Here is a 27,099-nt window from a genome sequence, read left to right on the forward strand (position 1 = left end):
GCGATTTGACCGTTTACAGTACACTTACTTTAGCCCGATCTGAATCGGAACGCCCTACGTACTCAAACTTACTAGTGAGTACGGATAGTATGGATATTGGAACACGGCGATGTAATCATGAGGGACTCTCTAAATCGACGCCACTTCGCCCGGGGCGGGACTTTACGTCCTACGTCACTCGCTATGGGTGTGCATGTGTGCGCGTAGCCGTTTGTCTCAGGGATCTGTGCACGAACTCCCTTGCACTACAGGATTACGAGCATCAGACATTCCTACAGTCTGTGATGATAGGCTATATTTCTACAAATGACTTACTATTACTAGCGATTAACATGACGAAACAACACGAACTAAGCTAACATTAGACTATAGCCATACCAGATAACGCCATACCAAGCAAACATCTTTCCCACTCCTGGCTAATAGTTTCAGCTTTTGTACTGTGCATCAGAAATGATCACCCTGTACCACACTGCTGACTTGTTGATGTTTTGTGAACACTCACGCATTTCTCTAGGTATCTTAAGTTTCCTACTGGAGTCATCAAAACTTTGGACTTTGTGTTATTGTAAGAAATATTGTGTTGCAAAAACACTTTGTGTCTTACCCTTACCCTAACCTTAACCCAAGTTACATTTCTTCATTATAAACTACAAGTTACGCAAAATGGCATGCAAACATCCAGTCCAATATGAAAGAAAAAAGCTAGCTTCATTAAGGAATCAAACCCCTTATCCCCACGTTAATGAGTTGTTCTCTGACCACCAACCCATCAGGTCTTAGTACATGTGATTCAAGAGTTAACCACTTGACAATCTTCGGTTGCCTAGAAATTGTAAAGACAGTGATGTGTGTACATTGTGCGCGCATCCGTCACTCGCGATGTGTGTGCAGTCCAAAATGAAAGAAAAAACCTTGCATCACTAGGGAATCGAACCCCCAAACGTCTTTAAACATTGGTCATTGGTAACTGACTGTAAACAAAGAGATCGCATTTTGTTTAACTGCTAACTAACAAACGGGTTTATGCGTTCACTGAACAAAGGAGACGATAGTCATGTTGTTGTCGCCGTCGGACAGAGATGTGGACTCGAGTCACATGACTTGGACTCGAGTCAGACTCGAGTCATGATTTTGATGACTTCAGACTCGACTTGACAAAATGACGAATGACTTGCGACTCAACTTAGACTTAACTGCTATTGACTTGGGACTTGACTCAGACTTTGCCTCTTTGACTTGTAATGACTCGACATGGCTTGAGTCCAAAAAAAATATTGTTAGATATCAGCTGCTTTCACACCAACTCGCCGCCTCCAATGAGGGAAGGGCGGTGTCACACTAAATTTGTACCGGCGGCGAAAATTGTACCGGGTACGTAATCAGTTGTCCGTTGCCAGGCAACGGACAACAGATTACGTACGGGGTTGTCCTTTGCCAGGCAGGTTTCAATCGCGCTGATGTTGCCGAAGACGAAATAATATAATGGAGATAACGGATCGCTGGATAACACTTGTTTTTACTTTATATTTGTATTGCATTTAATTGTTTAATCGAATTTAGCTAGTAAACTGAGTGTTTAATGTGCATCATAGTCTAGCTAGCTTGTGTTAGCTAGAGCTTGTGTTAGCTAGTTAGCTATTTAATTTCCTTAATTTAATTTAGAGAATAAATTATAGATAATAGATTTTTTTTCTATTTTCCTATTGTTTTTGTAGCGATTATTCCTATTATTATTTTTATTATACTTCCTGCCTTGAAAGTGGGACCACAGCCCAAACCCTAAATGGTGCGGACACGCCAATTGCAAGACTAGATCCAGGTCCGGCACCGCTACTCAGACGACAAAATCCAGACACACCGGTCACTAGGTGGCGCTATACCAAGGAAAAACGCGTTGGGGGCTATAATTCCCACACCGAACCTTCCACAGTCCAGAACGTTATGCCCACAGATTCACTGGAGTCTGCTGCATCTTTTGGCTTAGGCCACGGCCATTTGCGTCTATACATTTTATTCGCAAAATCGCGAAAACCGCTAAACTGCATTTTCGCTACTCCTCCCCCATTTCTTGACCAATCGACACCAAACTTTGCACACGACATCTTCAGACGCACAAAAAAAAAAAAAAAAATTTTTTTGATCCGACCGTCGACGACGAAACGGTAGCGTTTTGAATATTTTTTTGCTTAGCTACGTTTTACGTCGAAAATCCAAAAATCCCCCAAAAAAAAAGAAATTAGTCATCGGACCGAGTCCAAATTTAAGACACATGTTGGTGCTACCCTTAACGGCGTTCGATAAAAAATTCGGAAAATCTCGCCATAAGGGGGCGCAATACACGAGGAAATTGTCTATCTTCTAATTGTCCAAGGGAATGTTCTTCAAACTCAAGGGAAACCATCAAGGGGCCAACCCGAGTCTATATAATAAATATGGCCAAGAATTATTAATGTGGGCGGGAGTTATTTGGAAAAGGAAAATTCTCTTCGGAGAATTACGCCACAAGGCGGCGCCAAAAACGACGACATTGTATATCCCCTAATTGGCCAATGGAATGTTCTGAAAACGCGTTTTGGGCTATAACTCCCACACCGAACCTCCCACAGTCAAAATATATACACGCACAGATTCACTGGAGTCAGCTGCATCTTTTGGCATAGGCCACGCCCATTTGCGTCGGTAGAAAATGTGCGCAAAATCGCGAAAACAGCTTAACTGACTTTTCGCTACTCCTCCCACAATTCTTGCCCAATTGACACCAAACTTTGCACACGACATCTTCAGACGCACACGCAGGGGCGGCGCCAAATGGTTGCTTGCCGTTGCTATAGCAACTCCAAGCAATTACTCAGAAACCCCAGAGCAACCCCTGATTTTTTTTCAAACTCAAACAACATATTTGAAATAATGCCATTTTCCGTAAAATGGTATTAAATAAGTTCAACTAAACCTACTAGTTGGTGTTTAAATACAGGATTGATCGTCATCCAGTCTACTCCCGCGAGATCTCCTAACAGTTCTTTTTTCATTTTGTGTTGTGAATCACACGATGTGTCTTGATATATTAATTTGTTGTAATACGGTACCTCCTTTTAGTTAAAATAATATAATTAGCATAGGCTTATATATTTATACATGACACATTTTGGATGTGGGCAATGTCTGAAGAAACGGAAGAAAATATTGTAGCCTACACAGTTCTGAATTAGCAATACAATGTTAGCACATGCTTGCTAGCAATGTTGGTGTGTTAAACCGTATGGTTTAGTGGAATATTGCAAGACGTCCTGTGATCAAGACATCGATTTAAGGTAGGCCGTTTGGTTATTAAGTTTGCCCGTCGCAGCATATTGACTTGGGGCCCATGTGATTTTGTTTTGAAGTAGAACTAGATTCTAGGTTTGGCTCATGCCAAAGGATGGGTTTATCGTAGCCTGGTATGATCCGCCCTTAATAGAAGTATTATGAAGTATAATAGTATAGCAACTAATAGCAACTATTGTATTAATGTTCCACATTATTATTACATTTGAGACGTATCGCGCAACTAATGTGAATGCTTTGGAATGTACCGTGGCGACGGTGGGTCTGAGATGTGCAATTCACCACTATTGACAGGACAGCTAACCTTGTAGTTGGGGGACTGCTGACGGGCTGTTGATTGAGAGAACTATGTTGTTTGTTATATGTCGTGTGGCCGCAGTGCCACCTGGACTAGCAGTGAATGTGTACATGCCGCTGGGCTATTTTCATGTTGGCCTTCTTAAAGATCTTCCTCTATATTGTTCTATGTCTTTACGTCTTTTTGTCTGTGCGTGTGTGAGGGAGAGGGAGAAAGATAGCGCACGTTGAACTGTCAAATGATACGATCACACTCAATCACAGTGGTGCGATTAGTCTGTGTTGTTACTGTACTGTAAACTTGCCTCGTACGGGACCGCAACCACCCCAACCCGTGCCGAAAATGTCTTCCCGGCCGTGCCTCTGCCAAATTCAGTTGTTTTGATCAAGTTTTTTTTTTTTGACCAGCAACCTCTTGAATTCATACAGCAACTGTTAAGCAACTGCAACAAATTATTTCTGGCGCCGCCACTGCGCACACGACAAGAAATCAGCAAAACTATTTTGATCCGACCATCGTTGCCGAAACGGTAGCGTTTTGAATATATGTTTCGCGTTGCAAATCAGTAAAAACTATTTTGATCCAACCGTCGACGACGAAACTGTAGCGGAAAATGCGTTTGGGGCCGAAACTCCAACACCGAACCTCTCAGTCAAAACCTTTATATCCACGGGTTCACGGTAGCGTTTTGAATACATGCCTCACGTTGTGCCGGCGAAATGCACATCGCTTGGACCCCTGGATAATTTATTATTATTATTCACGTTATCCCCATAACATTTAATTATTACTGTGTAGGGAAATAGATAAATACAATACAATACAATACAAATATAAAGTTAGGAACGCTAAGAAATGTAATTTGTAAAATAAGTGAATCTGTCTTGTCGCGCTCAATGAACGAGTTCACGAATGTTCAAGAACCTTCCCACGTCATTCGAAGCGACGCAATCGTCTGTTGCCAGGCAGAATCAAACGATAACTTTCTGAGGGAAAACAAAAGAAATCTAATGGATGACGTGGGCCGGTACAATTTTCGCCGCCGGTACAAATTTAGTGTGACAGCGGCAGAGGGGTTCTTTTAAACGGCCTTATTACCAACACTGCTGATTAATAATATTTTGACCATTAAATAAATGCCTTCAGTAAAACCTGGATTGGGCTTCGCGGGTTTGTTTACCGGCGTTACTATGGTTACCGGTCTTGCGTGTTCCAATGGTTTATTAGGTTTCTAATAAATCGCTGTCTAATCAATACTTAATTCACGGCCTCTTCCGTGGTCATTACAATATTATGAATAGACTGCTCTGTAAAAAAATAAATAAAAATATATACCAGATACATTTTCAGTCGCACCGGTGCGCCCAAATAAAATATTTGGTCGCACTACCCCGAATTCTAGGCGCATGTGTGCCCAAATTAGGCGCACTCTGGAGCCCTGCTATGTTAATTGTATCTTCTAATTTCAATATCAATGCTTCTGAAGGGGTAAAATACTGGTAAGGCAGCAAAACTGCATATATATATTTTATTTTTTAATTCAAGTTACTTCCATATCTGAAACACACTGATGTTTAGAAGTATGGATTTGTTTCTCCACTTGCTTGAGGACCTTGCCGTATAGTTCTGGCATCTCAATTTGGCTGAAGTGTATGCGGGCAGGTAACGCGTATCTGGGATCGAGTCTGTTGACCATCTCTTTAAAGCCCTTTCTATCGACATTTTGAAAGGGAACCATGTCCTTACACAGGTAAACAGTGACGGCGTTTGTTATCTCGTTCCACCGCTGGTATTTTGTCATAAGGACTGGCTTTGAAAAATGCCTGCGGAAGCAATGTCTGATATGCAGAGACAGCTTCACGCTACCAGCGTCTGTCACGTACAGTGTGGAATGAGAGCTTGTGAAGGGACTATTGCGCAAGCATGCGCCTGCGTGCTTGCGCTATAGCATACTGCCTGAAGGGCCGAATTGAAAAAGGAACTATGTTTCGTGACCATATTTTCAGTAGTTGCGTGTAACTTTACTTTTTACATGAAAAAGTAGTTAGGTTACTGTATTAACGCGTTACTTAGCGCTAGGAGAACTCACTCGCACGCGTGCTCCTGTTTTGTTTTTTCGTTCGCACGCCGGAAAATTCACTCGCAAATGCGAGTGAAATGGGCGCACTGTAGAGCCCTGGTTGGTGGTGCCAAATAAATCATTAAATAAACAAACAAATGTTAACTAATTAATGGTGCTTGTAGAACTGTTGCATAAAAGCAATATCACACTCGAGGTCGTGCTGTTGTAGTGAATATCAGCAAGGTTGTGATTATCTTCGGCACAATCACAGCCGTGCTGATACAACGCACTCCCTCTTGTGCGACATTGCTTAAGTATTTGCTATATTGAAAATGCAATGAAAATACAAAAACAGCGTGTGTTCCTCATTGGGATCTTTATTATAAGATGAACAACTCAGTTAAACCATCCGTTCAATAGTTATGTGCTTGTTACGTGTGTGGTTGTTTTCCTGTGTCTCCCCTCTCATTCTCTGTAGGTCTCACACCATTGGCTGTTCCTCCACCATCGTCCAACCCCCTGTCCAATCTGGGAGCTGTTTGTTGGCCAATCAGTGTCATCAGGCCTTGATAACTTGCACCTGTTTGTCTCCGTTGAGGGAAGCCATTGTCTGCCTGTGTGTTGGCTGTTGCCTTTTGTTTGTGAGATGCCATAGGGGTTTAGGTGAATAGGTAAGATACCCTTGGGTTTACACTACCATCACGTAGATTTACTCTGTTATCACATCAGGTTAGAAGCGGGGCCACCCTCTGTATGTATTAGCTAGGTTGTATGTGTGCACTAGTTAGTTGTCACTTTATCTTGTTTTCTTTGATTTGGCTCCGCTTATAGTTCCCTATTCCCCTTGGCGGAACGCTCGCCAAATAAACACACTTATGTACCTAGTTTGCTGTTGTGCCCTGTTTTGTTGTTCTCCCAGTCAGTCTAACAGTAACATGTGTTATGGTTCCCCTACTCCCCCCCCTAGACGTAGCAAGCTAACATCCTGGAGCCGTAACATATTTGGGGGCTCGTCCGGGATCCTCATTGTAGGACTCCACGTCGGGCTGGCTGTGAGTTGTTCGATGCAGGTGTGCGCATAGTGTAGCTGGTTTGTGTGTATAGGATAGGCAGTAGGGCTGTCAATCCTCCCCTCAAATCATATTAAAATTTCTAATGCTTCTTATGTTGAATATTCGAATAATATTCGAATATTTTAATATATATATATATATTTTTTAATTATATCATTATATACACCGATACCATCTTATTATTAGGCCTACGTCCAGCGTCCACTAGAGGGCGCGTCAACCAAATCTGTTATGTAACATTTGCAACAAGTTTTACCAAATCAATACAAAACTTATATAAATAGGTAAGATATAACGCCAGAAATATTCAAGCAATGATGTTTAATGAAGAAGCTGATGCAGTTAAAATGCAGTGCTGTGGCCTTAAGTCTGCTGAGCAGTGTTTCAATAGCTCGCACTCCCAGCCCACTCCTCACAGCCAGGTTAATAGTGTGCGCCATGCAGGGGAGATTGGTGACTTGCAGGTGCCTCTCCACGGCGTTAATGTAGTTACCAGCGTTGTCTGTAGTGATGGCAAGAACTGACTCATGACTGACGTTGTACTCTCGGAGGATGTTATTTATGACCTCGGCAACATTCTCGGCAGTGTGGCTTTTTTTTTTATTCTGTCGTTTGGAGAACGATATCCTTCATTTCCCAGTCCTTGTTTATGAAATGTGCCGTGACCGTCACATATGAGTCCGTGGCCACTGATGTCCATCCATCTGTGGTTAGGGCGATCGATTGTCCACTAATAATTTCACGGATGTTTTCTTTAGTGGTATCATACAGCTTTACAATTCTGTTGGTAATTGTCCCACGAGAGGGAATCGTGTACCGTGGCTCAATTTCGCGGGTGAACTCCTTAAACCCGTCCCCCTGCGAGATGTTAACTGGCCTCATATCTTTGCAGATAAACTCAGTCAGCTTTTTCGTTATTGTCTCTTGCCGCCCAGCTGGCAGACAACGAGATGAGGAGGGAGGCAAAAACGATGTTATTCTTGGCTGTTTTGACCGTGGCTCTTCCTCAGCCGCTAACTGTTCTGCGTACTCCGAGTAATGCACTGAATGGAGGTGTGCGCTCATGTTGCTCGTAGTCGAGTGGTACTTTAACGACTTACAGCATAATTTGCGTCATTGCTAGGCAAAAGTTAAATGTAATTCTTGACTTGTCAATAAAATTTGCTAAAAAAAAAAAAATTAGTTGCCGCACTCGAATGTTCTCCTTTTCTAAAAATTTGAATTATATTCGAATAGCGAAGTTCGTTTTGACAGCCCTAATATTAGGCAGTAGTTGTTTTTGTAGGGCTCGTTATGGAGGCTTTTGATTTGGGTGTCTTTTTGGCTGATCCGTCTATGGATTGAATTGACAGATGCCGGAAGGCTGATTTATATGCCATAGCGGCTCGTTTTGAGTTTCCAGTTCAGGGGACCCTGCTCAAACCGAGACTTAAGGAGTGTGTCGTGGATATGCTGGTGGGCAAGGAGGTGCTTGGTGTGACTGTGGCTTCTCCTTGTAGTGATGCCAGGGCGGACATGCAGGCTGGGGCAGAGGCTAAGCCACCCGCTACCTTACCGCGCTTTAATCCGTTGTCACCTACTTTATCAATGTCGACTCAGGACGCCCGTCTGAAAGTAAGGTTGGCCCGCTTGCAAATGGAGGCTGAGCGTGCAGAGAGGGAGGCTGAGCGTGGAGAGAGGCAAGCTGAGCGTGGAGAGAGGCAAGCTGAGCGTGAGCACCATCTGGAGATCCGACGGATTGAGGCAGAGAAGGAGGTGAAACTACGGAGGTTGGAATTGGAGGCTGCAAGTGCAGCACGTTCACCCCAAACCACCCTCTCTTCTCCACTAATTAGCTCATTTTGCACATTGGATGTGACTAAACAAATGGCTTTGGTTCCGCAGTTCCGGGAATCGGAACGCATCGCAGTTTCTATGCAGTGGCCTAAAGAGGTGTGGCCCCTCTTGCTTCAGTGTAAACTATCTGGTAAAGCTCAAGAGGTGTTGGCGTCCATTTCGTTGGCGGACAGTCTAGATTACGAAATTGTTAAAGCCACTGTTCTTCGTGCGTATGAGTTAGTGCCTGAGGCATGTAGACAAAAATATAGGGGTTGCAAAAAGTCTCCTGATCGTACTTTCATGGAGTTTGCTCGAGAGAAGGCCACCTTGTTTGATCGGTGGTGCACCGCCACTAAAACTACAGATTTTTCCTCTCTTCGAGAATTAGTCCTGCTGGAGGAATTTAAGAATAGTGTATCAGAACGAATAGTAACATACTTGAATGAGCAAAAAGTGATGTCACTGTCCCAGGCAGCTGTATTAGCGGACGAGTTTGTACTCACCCACAAGCCCGCTCATTTGTTCTCTACCTCTCCCACCACTCAGTTTCGCAAGTCAGTTTCGCTACCTTTACGCTCTAGGGAGGAACGGGAGTGTTTTTATTGTCATGAACTTGGCCATTTAATTGCTGACTGTCAGCTTCGTATGAGAAATCATCCACCGCCCGTTCAACAACCAAAGGGGGTTGGATTGATAAGTACAGTTTAGCGATAAATTATTATGCATAATTATTATTATAAAGTTGCCCCCCCCCGATACTATCGGCGATCGCTAGGGGGCGCTATCGGACGATGGAAGTTGGTAGACGATTGCCCAACCCTAGCGTAAGTGGACTTCATTTCTTGATTCAGAACGTGACTGGAGTGTGATCTATCAGATTGTAGTGCCTGTTGCATATCGACAGGATATTCTATCACTTGCTCATAGTCACGTATGGTCTGGTCATTTAGGTATCACAAAAACCTACGACAGGATTCTAAGGCACTTCTTTTGGCCTGGTCTGAAACGTGATGTAGCAGCATTCTGCCGTACTTGTCACACCTGTCAGGTCACAGGAAAACCAAACCAGGTTATTCCACCCGCTCCTCTCTGTCCGATACCCGCGTTAGGTGAGCCTTTTGAGCATGTGTTAGTTGATTGTGTTGGCCCATTGCCTAAGTCTAGGACTGGTAACCAGTTTTTATTGACGATTATGTGTGTTGCTACACGTTATCCTGAGGCTATTCCCCTTCGGAAAATCACTGCTCAGGCAGTAGTCAAGGCTTTGGTTAAGTTTTTCTCGACGTTTGGGCTCCCGAAAGTTGTGCAAACTGATCAAGGAACTAATTTCCTTTCTAACCTTTTTGAGCAGGTATTGACATCTTTGTCGATTACACACAGAGTTTCCAGTGCCTACCACCCTGAGTCTCAAGGTGCCCTCGAACGTTGGCACCAAACGCTTAAATCCATACTGCGAAAGTACTGTCTCGAGACCGGGAGGGACTGGGATGAGGGTGTTCCTTTTGCCTTGTTTGCGGTTCGTGAGATCGTTCAGGAGTCCTTAGGGTTTAGTCCGGCTGACCTACGCGGCCCTCTCAGAGTTCTGAAAGACCAGCTTATCTCGGGTAGTGCTTCTTCTCAAAATGTGTTAACTTATGTGAACCGGTTCCGTGAACGGTTGCACAGTGCCTGTGCCCTCGCTAGGGAAGCTCTGTCCGCCTCACAGAAGCGGATGAAGCGTCACTTTGATGAGAAGGCTGTCCCACGTTCACTGCAGACCGGTGACCAGGTTCTAGTTCTGCTGCCCATTCCCGGATCCTCTCTCTCTGCCCATTTCTCCGGTCCTTATTGTGTGGGACGGAAGTTGAGTGACACAGATTATGTTATACAGACCCCAGATCGGAGGCGCAAGGCAAGAGTTTGCCATGTTAACATGCTTAAGTTGTATCATGCAAAAGTTACTCCTCATGAGGACTCCGTAGAAGGGTCTACGGGTCCCACAGTCAAGTCTGCCGTTCCAGCTGTATTGGTTCCAGGCTCCTACCAGGTTACTGAGGGTGACGAGGATGGATTGGAGTTGCGGAGTGCTCCTCAACAGACCCCTCGGTTGTTGAACTCTCGGATGCTGTTATCTCTTGACTCGCATCTGGCCTATCTGGATGAGGAACGTAGGGCTGACATGGTAGCCCTAATACGTGGGTTCCCTTGTCTGTTCGGTGATGTTCCTTCCCTGACCAACGTTTTGAAACATGATATAGATGTGGGAGGTGCAGCACCTATCAGGCAGCATCCATACCGCGTTAACGCTACGGGATCGAGTTCTAGGCCAATTGTGGTCTACACGGATCACAATCCACTGGTATTTCTCCACCGGATGTATAATCAGAACCAGCGCCTCATGCGGTGGGCGCTGATTGTGCAGGGGTACAACCTGGTGATTCGTCACAAGAAGGGCTCCGAGAATATGTGTGCGGATGCCCTTTCTCGTGTGTGATGTTTGCTCTTATGGGTGGGGGTGTTACGTGTGTGGTTGTTTTCCTGTGTCTCCCCTCTCATTCTCTGTAGGTCTCACACCATTGGCTGTTCCTCCACCATCGTCCAACCCCCTGTCCAATCTGGGAGCTGTCTGTTGGCCAATCAGTGTCATCAGGCCTTGATAACTTGCACCTGTTTGTCTCCATTGAGGGAAGCCATTGTCTGCCTGTGTGTTGGCTGTGTCGTGTTGTTGCCTTTTGTTTGTGAGATGCCATAGGGGTTTAGGTGAATAGGTAAGATACCCTTGGGTTTACACTACCATCACGTAGATTTACTCTGTTATCACATCAGGTTAGAAGCGGGGCCACCCTCTGTATGTATTAGCTAGGTTGTATGTGTGCACTAGTTAGTTGTCACTTTATCTTGTTTTCTTTGATTTGGCTCCGCTTATAGTTCCCTATTCCCCTTGGCGGAACGCTCACCAAATAAACACACTTATGTACCTAGTTTGCTGTTGTGCCCTGTTTTGTTCTCCCAGTCAGTCTAACAGTAACATGTGTTATGGTTCCCCTACTCCCCCCATCGACGTAGCAAGCTAACATCCTGGAGCCGTAACAGTGCTACTCTGCTCTAAGCAACGGAGCCTGCAGCTCGAAGCCGGTGCTCATAAACATAACTAAAAATAAACAACCCTAGTATCTTACCGAAATAATAACAATAATAATATTAAAAAAACAATCATGCTATAACTTAACCAAACATATATTATACTTAATTCGGACAGGTTTTGCCAAATGTAACGCAAAATATAAAAAAAAGGCGAAAGGAGGCCGAGAACAATGAATTAGGCTTAGTAACAAAGCTTCTGAAAATACAACCAGTAATGGCGCATTTCCACTACAGGGTGCGGTACGGATTGCGTTTCCACCGCCAAAAGTGGGTGTGACCCGGACTGAGCCGTACTCGTTTTGCCCTCGTCTTCAGTACTCCTCCGTTGGGGTACTGAGACGCCTGAAAGGGTGCCGCGAAATTCGAGCTACACACCCCCTCCATTGATTGGTCGACAGAATCGTCACTTCCGGACGACGTCAGCTACGTACAAATTGTAAACAACGTCTTCCTCCTTAAGAATGCAGAGGAACGTCTCCACCTCCTTGTTTAAGCGTTTTACGCGACATGTTCATCGACATCCGGCCTACCATAAAGGGTACTGTCAGCGGTGGAAACGCGACCTCGGAATTGAGCTGGGCTATACCGCCCCCCTCCCTACCGGACTTAGGCGAACTGAACCGTACCGCACCCTGCAGTGGAAACGCGGCATAACACACAACTTCAGCACCAGTCTACGGATTTTTGTTCAGAAAGATGACCATGTTTACATGCTCTGGGGACTAGGGGTGTGAACGGTTACAAAAAATTGTAAACGGTTACATGACCAGGGTTTCCCCAGGTTTGATCAACCCAAATTTAAGACTTTTTTTAGACTTTTTTAAGACCACTTCAATGAAAATTAAGACCTACATCGCACCCATTAAGCAGTCGTAAAACGCGGCCGTGCATATGTTATTCATGTTTTTTTGGAACATATGAAACATTCATGTCAATACATTAATGAATGTGCCAAAGGATAAGTGTGCACTCACCAATCAAAGAGCCAAACTGAGGGCCTAACTCAAAGTCTAGAGGCCTGATGTCTCTTAACTAGTTATGACCATGTACCCAGAAATGATAATAAAAGATTAAAAAAACAATACACAAAGTGATGGTGTGAAAGTGTAGCTGTATTTTTGGTTTAAATATCAAACTTTCAACACACAATATAAACAAACTCTTCAAATTGCTGTAGTTTCTCAGCATTCAAATTTCCTCAACCATTTCAATGCATCCACCACTTGCCTCGTTGACCTCTTTTACTAACTCCTTCGTAATGTATGGAGCCAGCCCGAACCCTAACCCTAACCCGTCCACAGACATGGTGACTAATGTATGATAGTAAGCATTATTGGCCCTTAACACTAATATTCGGAAACAACACTGCCTCAAAAGGATATTGGCCTAAGCAACACCAGTAGAGGCTATACTTTTCCCTGAACTTTTAAACGTTGCAAACGTGCAAAAACATAATTATATATTTATGTGGCATTCAGTCCAATGCTTAAAATATATCTGTGGCATTCAGTAGGCCAATGCTGTGGTAAAGTGTGTAAAGTATGACCAAGTGTTTCTTTCTGTTCAATAGAACTTTATCAATCCCCTGTAGGAGAAATTTGTTAATGTTTGTCCCTATAAAACAATAATGGCAACAAAAAAAAAAATACAAAACATGACGGTAACTCTAAAGTCAAACCGTCCAATCTGAAGGCTCTACTTGACCACTCCCCCTACTCACTTCCAGCAATGCAAAGCGAACAGAACTGAGGTGGGGAGGGCGTAGCTTAAGTAGTTTGTGACCGACCCAGAGGAACGCAACGCAAATTCAACGTGAACATGTATGAGGCTTTAATAAAATCCCGGACGATTTTGAAATTCCGCCCAGACACATTTATTTTTTTAAAAGTGTCTCAAAAAGAGGGCATGTCTGGGCAAAAGAGGACGTCTGGTCACCCTTCGTAAGGGGAACCCATTTGATTCCTACCTGTTCCACTGTTAAATAGTGGCGCAAGTTGGTGGGCGCTATCCTGGTAATTTCTCTGCGTGAGAAATACGAAGTGTGGCGTGTGAGCGTGTGCATGGGTCGAATTGCGTGTCTCACGCCGAATGCGAGAGACTTGAGAGCCCTGCTTCCCCATGATGTGGCGTCTCCTCTCGACTGATTATGTTTGTTGAGATTGCCGGCGCGAAAACCCAAAGTATTGTTCGCGCATACTCCAATAAATTAGACGTTCTCTGACGTTACGCAAAACCCCGATACGCAAAACGCCCCCTATTTTCCCCTTGTGTTACAGTCCGGTTGACTACGAAAACATATCCAAGTAGGAAATTTAAGACCATCTTTAAAAAATTAAGACTTGGGTAACGCAATTTAAGACTTTTTAAGGCCTTAATTTAGGAACATGAAATTTAAGACATTTTTTAGACTTTTAAGACCCCGCGGCTACCCTGATGACCCCTTTTTTTTCTCGTGTACACGGTTAACCGTTTTTTTTTTTCTTTTTAAGTGGACCGCAGTCGCGCTATACGACCAATGGAGGGTAGAGTTTAGATCGGGCCCACAAAATCAAGCCCGACCCGGCCCGAGCCCGTGCACGTTCTGTCTGAGCCCGGCCCTACACATTAACTGTAATTATGAGCACGAGCCCGGTTTCATACATTTGTAACTTTGTACACATTTGCTACTTAGGCCTGCTCTGCTAAATATATATGTAGGCTAAGGGATAATGTATAGAACGCCGGTCATTATCGGGTAAATAAGCACCGACAGGGCGAACAGGACACCGACGCACAGCGGAGGTGTCCTGTTACCTTTTGTGGAAGAGGGAGAGACGTCGGAGGACCCGCAGTATATTCATTTCGGCCCACGCAGAAAATATGAGGACATGTATTGTGGGATAATTTGAGATATGTTCATATTAATATACGCAGTATATTCATAATATTGTAATGACCACGGAAGAGGCAGTGAATGAAGTATTAAATAGACAGAGATTTATTAGATAGGCCTACCTAATAAACCGTTGGAACACACAAGACCGGAAACATAGCAACGCCGGTAAACAAACCCCGAGAAGCCCAATCCCTATGAGAGCTCCCCGCGCTACGGCCATCCGGAGGCGCACAGAGCTTTTGGCCGTGATATTATATATACAAATATTATATTATATACTATTATATTATATATAGAGCTCCGGGAGTTGCAAACGGCAACATTCACTTTCTCCTCCAAGCTGCAGTTCACCCCGGACTGCACTGCACTGAGTTTGACGGTTGAACGCTGATTGGCTGTTACGTTACACATGTGACTCAGTGGCCACGTTACATGACGTAGCCTATGCCCGGTGTTCAGTTATCTAACATTTATCGCATGCATTTATTAGCTCCTTAATGTTGTCCAAGTGGAACATTTGTAGCTTTATTAATCGCTAAATAAATAGTAGCCTATGTGTTATTTTTGATAAAATTATTATTATATATTTTTTTCGGTTTTCGTTTACTGATTTTTCCTAAACGGTTATGATTTACTAACCGGTTACACGTATACACGTGTACCCAGTCACACCCCTACTTGAGACAGACGCGACCGCAGCCTGGTGACCATCAGTCCAGCCCCCGAAAACACCCCCTCTGAGGGGGCCGACGTTGCCGTGATGCACAAATACCTCCGTGCTAACTTGGCAAGGCGGGGGAACAACTTTCCACCAGCCTGTAGGGGTGCAATCCAGGGGCTCAGAAAGTTCTTTATTTCTGCTTCAATGTCAACCTCGCCTTGAGTGGTAGGCCTATAGTGCTCCCCAAGAAGTCATTTTTTAAATCATAATGGTCCCACACCAGACCACGCCGTGGCCTCGTCCGCTTCATGATTACTTTTGAAATACATCGCCGTGTTCCAATATCCATACTGTCCGTACTTACTAGCCTAAGTTTGAGTACGTAGGGCGTTCCGATTCAGATCGGGCGAAAATAAGTGTACTGAAAGGACCCGGATGGTGTACTCAAAACGGTCAAATCGCGAAGTGTGTGGCGATGTACACTTTTCGTACTCAACGGCAGCCATCTTAGCTACGTAGCGGAAGAGGGCGAAGCCAGGCTGAGCCAAAGTCGTCGCTTTTTCCACATAGCCTGCATTAATAGTCATTTTCTAGTTTTCATAGTTTTTATAGCTGGGCTATACCGCCCCCCTCCCTACCGGACTTAGGCGAACTGAACTGTACCGCACCCTGCAGTGGAAACGCGGCATAACACACAACTTCAGCACCAGTCTACGGATTTTTGTTCAGAAAGATGACCATGTTTACATGCTCTGGGGACTAGGGGTGTGAACGGTTACAAAAAATTGTAAACGGTTACATGACCCTTTTTTTTCTCGTGTACACGGTTAACCGTTTTTTTTTCTTTTTAAGTGGACCGCAGTCGCGCTATACGACCAATGGAGGGTCAAATCGCGAAGTGAGTGGCGATTAGGGATGTCCCGATCCAGCTTTTTGCACTTCCGATCCGATACCGATATTGTAGCTTTTAGCATAGGCCGATACCGATACCGGCCGATCCAAGCATGTATTAAAGATTAAAGATATTTACTTATTTTGTAGTACTACTCATGTTGAAAAGGGTTTTACTCTTAAGAACAACTAGCCAACTTAATTAGGTTAGTTTGAATAATCCATAATAGATGGTAATGAGAAGCTGACCTGTTTATTCAGGGTTAAATAAACACAAAATAGACAAAATAATAAATAGTCAAATTACCACACACACACACTGAATTGGCATCAGTGCTCTGTTCTTGAACAACAAGAGTGTAAACAATATTTTAAACAATATAACATTATATATAAAAGCCACACACACAAAACCTGATTAGAAAATAGTCAAATTACCACACACACACTGAATTGGCATCAGTGCTCTGCTCTTGAACAACAAGAGTGTAAACCAAGGCTTAAAAAGCCAACACTCGGTGTGCGCTAGGTGTGCTGAACAACGCGGACCGGATTTGGGGGGAAAAGCTGAAAAAAACTGGAATGGATTTCCTACATTGGTGCGCTGAAAACACGGACCGGAGTTTTGAAAACAAACTGGATCGGGAGTCCGGATCGGGATTTTCCCGTGCAGGCCAATCCGATCCGATATGCATTTTTTTGCTAATATCGGCGGCCGATCCGATCCAAATATCGGATCGGGACATCCCTAGTGGCGATGTACACTTTTCGTACTCAACGGCAGCCATCTTAGCTACGTAGCGGAAGAGGGCGGAGCCAGGCTGAGCCAAAGTCGTCGCTTTTTCCACATAGCCTGCATTAATAGTCATTTTCTAGTTTTCCTCTGAAATAAAAATAAACTAACAACCCCACTCACACTTTGCGTTGGTCACAAATAGCAATGAATGCCCTCTGAGTCGGTTTTGGTGAAAAATAAATATAAATTAATATTCATGACATGCAATATTCATGACATGACGTCCATCACTGTAATAAACCCAATTAAACTTCCAGAGAGACACAGGAGAGAGAGAGCGAGAGCGAGAGAGGATTGAACATTCATTCACCATGACAGCAGCCCGGGCAACGCGGGCACAGCACTCCCGCGTCTCCCGACGTCCACGTCAATGAATGAATGGCCCGGGAACCGCGGGCACTGTGACAGCGGCCCGGCCCAGAGGCCTAATTAGGCCTATATATATATTTGTATTTGAAATGCAACGGCCTTTTCGAGGAGACTACGCTCAGAGCAGCTGTAACTGAACAACAGCAAGAGGAAGGAGGAAAACGGGCTGAAACAAATTTTTATTTTAATGTTATTTTTTTCTTGCTATCTGCCATGTTTGATTGTGTTGTGTTGGTTATTGAACAGTTAACCAGCGAACTTGGGTTATGTGTATCAGCGTTACTATCATGACGATAGCTAATGTAACGGGAGTCTGGGCGTGTGCAGGACCGAACCGCGCTGTCTGTATGACCACTGTTACACTGCGCATAGACAGTAAAAAGTAGCTGAGACAGTAGAGGGGTTAGAAACCAATAAATGAAAACAGGCTATTTATTTCAGGTAGCCAATATTTTCACCCAAAAATTTTAATGCCATGAAAGTTTAAAATCCCCCCCAAAAAATAAAAAATAAAATCACATTCCCAGCGCCCCCCTAGGTTGTGCGAACGCCCCCCACGCCCCCGTTGAGAAACCATGGTTTAATCAATGAAAAATGTACGTAATCGACGAAATTCTTAACGATCAATTAGTCATTTGTCGATTAATCATGCCCATCCCTAGTATGAACATTGGTAGTCGAATTTACTGTGCGATCCAAAGGGGTAGGGGCGCCAGTAAAAATCTTGCCTAGGGCGCCAAATTGGTCAGGGCTGGCCCTGATCAGAACGATAACCTGTTGAACTAAATGGATGTGGTAGGCTACACCACGGGATGCATCTGCAGACCACTGTCACATAAATAAAGGTAAGAGGCGATATTTATTGCTTAAAACTTGCTGGTGCTGTGGCGAGGTCTTTTGCACTCAATTGGTCAGAGTTTAACTTGCAATTGATAGTCGGTGGAGTCAGTCTCTTGTTGACACAAAGTGACTTTGGTCATTCTTGCTTTACTTGAATTCTGGAATAATTGTGGGGAGGAGTGCATGAGTTTTGGTCAGAATGCCTGATGTAGGCTAGTTTTGATGGAATGCGTGTTGTGAATTGAGAACAGCCATGTCATGCCAACAGTCATGATGTGATACAGCGTTCAGCTGTGCCACAAATATTTTTTCTTTTTCAATGTTGACTTTTGTAGTGCTGTGTGTAGCCACACGTTTGGCCCTTCTGAACTTAAACACGCAGTTAATTTCCTTTCCAAGCTCCTCTTGTTTATGTTATGTGTATGTTGTTAGCTTACCCCTATCAAGTCACATTGTCAACATTGTTTGATACATTGATACATGGAGCAGAACATAGTGGGTCTTATGTCCTATGCTTTTTGGAAACGTTTTCTTCATAAAACGTGCCAGACAGATTTGGTATACTTTTTATTCCTTAGTAATTTGCTACATGGTTATGCTGTCTCAGCATGTTCATTGCCGGCACTAGGGATGGGCATTCGATTAAGTTGTTTTAGTCGATCGTCGAGAGAATTAACGATCAATTAGTCGATTAATCATTAATATTTTACATTAAAATTAAAAAAAATATATAATATATATTCAAAATGAAATGAAAATACAAATGCAGCGTGTTTTCCTCATTGGGATCTTTATTATTAGATGAACAACACAGTTAAACCAGATCCGTTCAATAGTTATGCGCTACTCTGCTCTAAGCAACGGAGCATGCAGCTCGAAGCCTCCTCATCGTCATCCGCTTATCCGGGGTCGGATCGCAGCTCGAAGCCGGTGCTCATAAACATAACTAAAAATAAACACAACCCTAGTCTCTTCCCAAAATAATAACAATAATAATATCAAAAAAACAATCATGTTATAACTCAACCAACCAGTCTACGGATTTTTGTTCAGAAAGATGAGCATGTTGACATGCTCTGGGGTCAGACGGGACCGCAGCCTGGTGAACGTCAGTCCAGCCGCCGAAAACACCCGCTCTGAGGGGACCGACGTTACCGTGATGTAGGGCTGTACGGTATGGACTAAAATGTATATCACGGTATGATTTGAGGAATAGACGGTAACGGTATTATATCACGGTATGTTAATTTTATCTTCTAATTTCGATATAAATGCCTCTGAAGGGGTAAAATACTGGAAAGGCAGCAAAACAGCATAAAAAAAAATATATATTTTCTCAAGTTACTTCCATCTCTGAAAATTTGTTTCTCCACTTGCTTGCGGACCTTGCCGTATAGTTTTGGCATCTCAATTTGGCTGAAGTGTGTGCGGGCATGCAACGCGTACCTGGGATCGAGTGTTTTGACCATCTCTTTAAAGCCCTTTCTATCGACATTTTGAAAGGGAACCAGGTCCGTACGTTGTGATGAGAGCTTGTGAAGGGACTATTGCGCCAGCACGCATGAGCGCTTGCTGCGCACGTGCTACTCGACGTGCTACTCGATACTGCCTGAGAAGGCAGTATCGCTGTCAATCTGTCCCTGGGAAAAGCAACGTGGTGCCGAATTGAAAAAGGAACTATGTTTCGTTACCATATTTTCAGTAGCTGCTCGTAACTTTAATTTACATGAAAAAGTAGTTAGGGAACTGTATTAACGCTAGGGCTGCAGCTATCGAATATTTTAGTAATCGATTATTCTACCGATTATTCCATCGATTAATCGAGCAATCGGATAAAACATACATTGCTTAATTGAAAAGTAATTACAAATAAACATGAGAAAATAACACATGCCAATTAATAATGAACAACCAATTTGTTTCCTTTTTTTGAAAAATCAACATTTTTTATTTCAAAAATGCATGGAGTAGCAAACCATATTTTCTACCCAAAGTACCAATTTAGTGACTTTCCCATTTGGGTCGGCGGTCTGCCGAGTAGAATGGGTGTTTTCTGCTGAGATGCTGCAGCATGGAAGTCGTGCTGCTGTGGTACGCCAGCTCGGTCTTGCAGTGGACACACACCACGGTCTCCTCATTAATGTTCAACGTGAAATGATCCCAAACCTTGGACATTCGCTGTCGCTTTCTCCTGCCCGTTTGGCTCTCCTCACTATTTTCGCTCATGTCTTCCATTTTAGCAAGTGCTAATGTTAGCCCCTAAACAAGTCAAAACATGCCGCGTCTGTCCGTTCTGTGGGTGGCGTATGCACCGGTTGTGTCACACTAAAAATGGTCCGTGCGGAAAACTGTGACCTCAGCTGTAAAATTAAATAAACGATGACTTGAGGCAAGAAAAATTAATCGATCCTTTTTTGTAATCGAATTATTCGAATCAATCGATGAATCGTTTCAGCTCTAATTAACGCATTACTTACTTTGTTACGCGTTACACACAACATTGTCTACACACCGGTCCCGAGGTAACGTCAAAATCCATACCGTAGCGCAAATTCACACCGGTATACCTTCAGCACCGTTTATACCGTACACCCCTACCGTGATGCACAAATACCTCCGTGCTAACTTGGCAAGGTGGGGGAACAACTTTCCACAAGTCATTTTTTAAATCATAATGGTCCCACACCAGACTTCGCCGTGGCCTCGTCCGCTTCATGATTACATCGCCGTGTTCCAATATCCATACAATCCGTACTTACTAGTCTAAGTTTAGTACGTAGGGCGTTCCGATTCAGATCGGGCGAAAATAAGTGTACTGAAACAGTCAAATCGTGAAGTGTGTGGCGATGTACACTTTTCGTCGGCAGCCACCTTAGCTACGTAGCAGAAGAGGGCGGAGCCAGGCTGAGCCAAAGTCGGCGCATTTTCCACATAGCCTGCATTAATAGTCATTTTGTAGTTTTTATAGTTTTTATAGCTTTTCATAGCTGCTAGGCGTAAAGAGTTCACCATTCAAAGCGGGATGTTTATTACGGGGGAGGAGCCGCAAATTTAAATATTGCCCCCTTGTGGTAAAATGTTTAATTGCACACTGCATTAGCTTAATCGATGAAAAATGTACGTAATCGACGAAATTCTTAACGATCAATTAGTCGATCGTCGATTAATCATGCCCATCCCTAGCCGGCACTGAAGAGAGAAAAAAGAGTGCATCCTCATTGTACCCAGCACTTCTGAAAATGCACTTCCGAATGCGTCTGTCCCCAGCACATTTCAAACCAAACTGACGCCCATGGTGTCCACACCGGTATTACCGAGTATAAACGGTATAAACTTTGAAACTAGGTCAACCGCCATCTTCTCCCTCAACTCTCCTCTCACACACAGGGACAGTGTCTGGCAGCGCTAGGGATGTCCCGATCCCCGGATCGGATCGGGCCCGATACTGGGTTTTTAAGGTAAATCGGGATCGGTCGATCTCATTCAATTTCATGGCCGATACATATTTATCTATCCATATTTTATTTATTTATTATATATATATATATATATATATATATATATATATATATATATATATATATATATATATATATATATATATATATATATATGTGGAAATTGCGTTGAATGAGAGATACAATTTCACACGTTGAGCACACAGTTGTGTGACTCGTTTATTGAGTTAGAGAAAACAGGAAATCAAAACGTGCTGCAAGTAAACAAATCCCGCATCGGGCTCCGACGTCATGAGACGCTCGTAATCCTTAAAGGGACAGCGATCCCTGAACCACCAAGACAGTAAATGACATGCCTAACACAGTGGAAAAGAACAACACATAACAAAATACTGTAGGTGAATTATGTTACACTCACACTATATATATATATATATATATATATATATATATATTTATTAGGGATGGGCACGAGTAGTAAATTCCAAACTCGTGTGATCGAAGGAATTCCTCGAGGATCAATCGAGTACTCGTTTAATCAAATCTATTTTTAGAATGGATGAACGGCAATATTACCAACCAAACATGTAATGCTTATTCTCCATCAAAACAGTCAGAGTTATCAGCCTATTCATTATTTATTTTTGCAAACGTTCAAAACACATTTTCCTTACAAAAATAAATATGCGTCTCACAATTTAAATCACGTCGAACCAAGGCCTGTAACGGTTTAAAAAAAACAAAAACGAAACAAGTAGCCTAACCATTGCAAATAATTTAAAGCTGCAAATAAAACTGCAGCAAATGGACTATGGAAATACTCAGCGTGGTGATCTTCTCTACGGCCGGGATTACAGCTGCGTCTTGCGGCGGGGAAAATAGCCGACACACTTGGTTGCTGCGGGTCTGCTTTCCCGAACTCACCGTTGTGTTTCAGGAGCATATGTTGCCGCATAGTACTTGTAGTACTCTGGTAGCTCGATTTCGCTTGGCATATTTTACATTTCACCTTATGATCTCCTATTTCTTTAAAGTATTTCAATTCTTCGCTGCGCTTTGCTTTAACCGCCATCTCTTAACTTTTTGAATTCTGGCGTGCCTGCACACGGCACGGCCGGCGCCACACAGAAATTTGATACATTTCATTTTCTTTGTGCCCACGGCATGCGTTAGTGGCGCCGTACAGAAAATTGATACATTTGCTTCAGAAAACTTTGTTTGTGTGTGAACATGCAAACTCGAGTTTGCCTGTCCACCAACCGAGTTCATTTGTAACGAGGAGTACTCGAGTAATCGATTCCTCACGCCCATCCCTAATATATATATATATATATATATATATATATATATATTAGTGGTGGGCCGTTATCGGCGTTAACGCAAAACTATTTTCAAACACTTCCTTGTTCGGACCCATCACGTGACTGAACTAACCAATCAGAAGCTAGAATTAAGACTGAGGTAAACATGAGGGACTCAGAGAGGCAGATTCAACAGAATATCCTGATTGTGTTAAATATGTAAATATGTAAGTAATAATTGTGTGACATAAATATGTAAATGATTAACTGACTAAACATTGTAAGTACATTTCTAGCAAATTAACTCCAATGTAAATGAAATTAATTTATTCTACAACTTTCAAATATTTAACTTCTAAACCTTACATTATTATGGATCATTCCACGGCTCTTCTCAATGCTGGCTGAACAAACCATCCCAAGGTCAGATAATCCTCTACACTACTGGTGGGCACATGCTACACAGCGACCCGCACTGGCTGATACAGCCACAAAGTTTCTTTGCGCACCTTGTACATCGGTGGACAGTGAGAGACTGTTTAGTGCATTGTCGAATGTCCTTGATGAGAAAAGGAACCGGTTGTCAGCCGAGATGGTGCAGATGTTGGTTTTCATTAAAAAAAACCTGCACTGAACTGAAGAAGTCAGTGCAGTTGATTAAGATGGAGGAAATAAGAAGCTCTATTACACTATTATTACACACCCACATTGTAAAAAATAATAAGCTTACTTGAAAAAAGGGTGGAAACTTGTTGCCTCAAATAAGTTAAGCAACCAAAACTTTACTTTATGTTATGTTTACAAGTAATGCTTATGTTATGTTATGTTAACGTGAGAGAATAAAAGCTATTGAGAACAGCTTGGATGCCTGTCTATTTCTTAATGTACAGGAAATTAAATGTTCTTTGTCAACACAAAAAGTGATATCGGAAATTGGTATCGAAAAACCAGTATCGGGAAATATCGGGATCGGATCGGGAGCAACATGAAAATATCGGAATCGGATCGGGAGCTAAAAAGTTTGATCGGGACATCTCTAGGTAGCGCGCCAATTCTCGGTGACAGCGTCTTATAACGTTCTATATATAGTAGGGCTGGGGGTAAACGATTAATAAAAAACATAATGTATCAAATAAATACCAAAAAAATCTTAATAATATACTTTATTTAACAACAGTTTTGCACAGCAAAAAACCTTCTGCTTTACACAAAGTAAAATAAATAAAATAGTTTCACTGTTATACAAAATGAAAGGCCAGCCGTGCTCAAATCTGCCAGTGTGAGTGTGGCCAGTCTGGCCAGGCCAGGCCAATTTGGCCACTTGGGAGAGGTGTGCTGCTACGGTACGGGCCGCTACGGTACAGATGCTAATGAGCCGACACGCGCAGTCGCGCACACGCACGGCTACGCAACCTGAGCTGAGATGACGTATAGTCCATGCGACGACCACGGACATAATAAAGGCGACGAGCCTTCTTTCCAATTAAACGGTAAACATACATCCAAATAAGCAACAGACTCAGCAAAGTGTGAACTGTGTTCTCTGTGTTGTTGTCCATTGTCCTCGAAAATCGTCGACAGAGAAATTTGACGTCGACGAATTTTTGACGTTGACGCGTCGCTACAGCTCTAATATATAGTACAGTATAATATAATTTTATATATAGTATCACGGCCAAAACATCACGTCACCTCCACAGTTTTTTCCCCCAAGCAGTAGCCCTCTTAAATAACTCTTAAACTTGGACACCATTGCACTTTAATTTTATTTAACACTGCACTATCTCCATTCCTATTAATTTATTGCTCATAATAGTACTGTTTACTGTTTACTGCTTGTATTGTGTTTTTGTCTTTCTGTTTTACTGGTTGTTGCCTGCATGGAGAAGACCAATTCAAATTCCTAGTATCTGTATACATGGCGAAATAAAGTTGAATTGATTTGAATTGAAAAGCTCTGTGCGCCTCCGGATGGCCGTAGCGCGGGGAGCTCTCGTAGGGATTGGGCTTTGCAGGGTTTGTTTACCGGCGTTGCTATGGTTACCGGTCTTGTAAGGAAGCACGCCAATTCTTGGCACGCCAGTTCCTTTTCCTACAGAGCAGAACAGTGGCCATTTTACAGATTTTTATTTTCTTAATTATAATTATATTATTATTTTTTACAGATTATTTTTTTTATTACTGAAAAAAAAATAACTAATCGGTGCTGGCCTCAACACCGGTATCACCGGTAATACCGTATACCGGGGCAACCCTACTGAATTGACCTGGATATGAAGCGTTGGAAGCACAAACAAATATAATATTAGTTTTTTAAAGAGATAAGACGGAGCTCTCCTCTCCTTTTATATGCTTTACTCAGAAGTGTGTGAATTGACCTGCATATGTAGCGCACGGAATGTTATATTATTTTGCGTAGCGCAAAATAATATACCATTCGTATTTTAAAGAGATAAGCTGAAGCTCTCCTCTCATCTTGTTAAAAAAATAAAATTCAGCAGCGGCAGTCATATTTCAGCAGCGGCGTACCACCGCTGCTAGGTGCATATAGGGGAAAAACTGACACTTTACGTTGAAAGTATTAACAGTCGCGATTCAGCCTTTATTACACAGATACTATAGGGTCTATTCACCTTATTCCGCTACGCCACTTTTCAAATGTTATTGTCTTCCGCTTTGTATTGAAACTTCCGGTCGACTAGCTACGGCTAGATAGCTACATTGAAATACCCGGCGAATTAAGATGGAGTTGACTGGAACTACTTGTCAGGTAGTTGTTTTTTTGCGTTTAAGATACTGTGATTCTTACCGACGATCCATGGCTTTCTTTTTCGAATGTCGGCACACATCAAATAAGTGATTATTCGTTCATACCACCCACCAATTATTCAACCGTGAAAAATTTGAGTTATTCACAGCCCTACTATTTAACTGACCTTGTTATTTTATTGTTCACCTGCTTTGACGATGAGTTGTAGCTGGTCATTCAAAAATGGCGCAACACTGAGGAGAGAATATGCGGGTTGGTGAGGGGTGTCACATGCCACCGCCGCGTAGGCCTACAGTTTTTGCGCCTTTTTCGAATGACAAAGCAAAATCATATCCTCTACAGATGCCATGTTTGTGATTGTCGATGCCGGTAATTTGCGACACGACAGTTACTGCCCTCTAGACTCAAGATGTATTGCGTAAAATCCATAACAAAGCTGAAACCGAACGGAGGTATGAAGGGAAGTTCCGGAGACAACGTCTGGTACGGACGGACAAATTTTGTTCGGATCCGGAGCTCTGAATTGCCCATTAGCTGACCCTGGTTCCTCCTTATGTCCCACCACGTTAAGCCTTTTGTTAGTCTCTCTCTCTCTCTCTCTCTCTCTCTCTCTCTCTCTCTCTCTCTCTCTCTCTCTCTCTCTCTCTCTCTCTCTCTCTCTCTCTCTCTCTCTCTCTCTCTCTCTCTCTCTCTCTCTCTCTCTCTCTCTCTCTCTCTCTCTCTCTCTCTCTCTCTCTCGACAAACAGATTGGTTGATGATTCTCGCGTTACAGTGAAGACCCGATGGCTGTTGTGATGAGAGGAGAGGAAAGAGGCTGAGGCCAGCAGGGTGGACAGCTTATCAATTATTGATTCAGACGCAGGAGCTTTGGAGTCTTTGGCAGGAGAGTCTTGATGTGTGGTACCTCGCCAACCGCAGTGCCACAGTGTGTTTGAATTGGGGAATGGGTGTACGGATGCATGTTGGTATGAATGGGTGAATGTGTATGCATGGTTGAGTATGTGTATGAATGGGTTAATATGGGTGAATGTATTCATGGATATGTGAATGTCGGTATGAATGCGTGAATGTGTGTATGGATGGATGTGTTGGCGTTTTTGGCCTTCCACTCTGAGAAACAGAGTCATACACAACCTCAGTGTTCGTATCAGCAGCCGGCCACTGATAGAGGCCGTACTCAGAAACATTCCTGTAGGAGCGTGTCTGAGAATGTCGCTCAAAAACCAACACAAATATTGGAGGACAACATAACAGAAATGCCAAACAGAGCACTAGCAAACAACACCTGTATTGGTTTATATTTATATAACATGACATTCCATTTACATTGAGGTCGTTTAGTAGACGATTTTATCCAAAGCGACTTACAGTAAGTCCATTTGTCAGAAGAAGCTAAACAACAATATATCTCTGTCGGTACAGTGAGTGCAAAGCAC

The 27,099-nt window shown here is 43.1% G+C and overlaps 1 protein-coding gene and 1 long non-coding RNA gene across 2 annotated transcripts in view; both read right to left on the bottom strand.

Annotated features, from left to right (window-relative positions):
- prkx (protein kinase X-linked) overlaps positions 1 to 27,099 on the bottom strand; it is a 66,275-nt gene that overhangs the window by 37,723 nt on the left and 1,453 nt on the right.
- On the bottom strand, positions 6,917 to 8,018 carry LOC132461224 (uncharacterized). The gene is made up of 2 exons (XR_009526557.1): positions 7,327 to 8,018; positions 6,917 to 7,093 (listed from the first exon to the last, which is right to left on the bottom strand). It is a non-coding gene; the product is annotated as an uncharacterized LOC132461224 (long non-coding RNA).

This window comes from Gadus macrocephalus, chromosome 7 (assembly GCF_031168955.1).
Source record: "Gadus macrocephalus chromosome 7, ASM3116895v1".
NCBI lineage: Eukaryota > Metazoa > Chordata > Actinopteri > Gadiformes > Gadidae > Gadus > Gadus macrocephalus.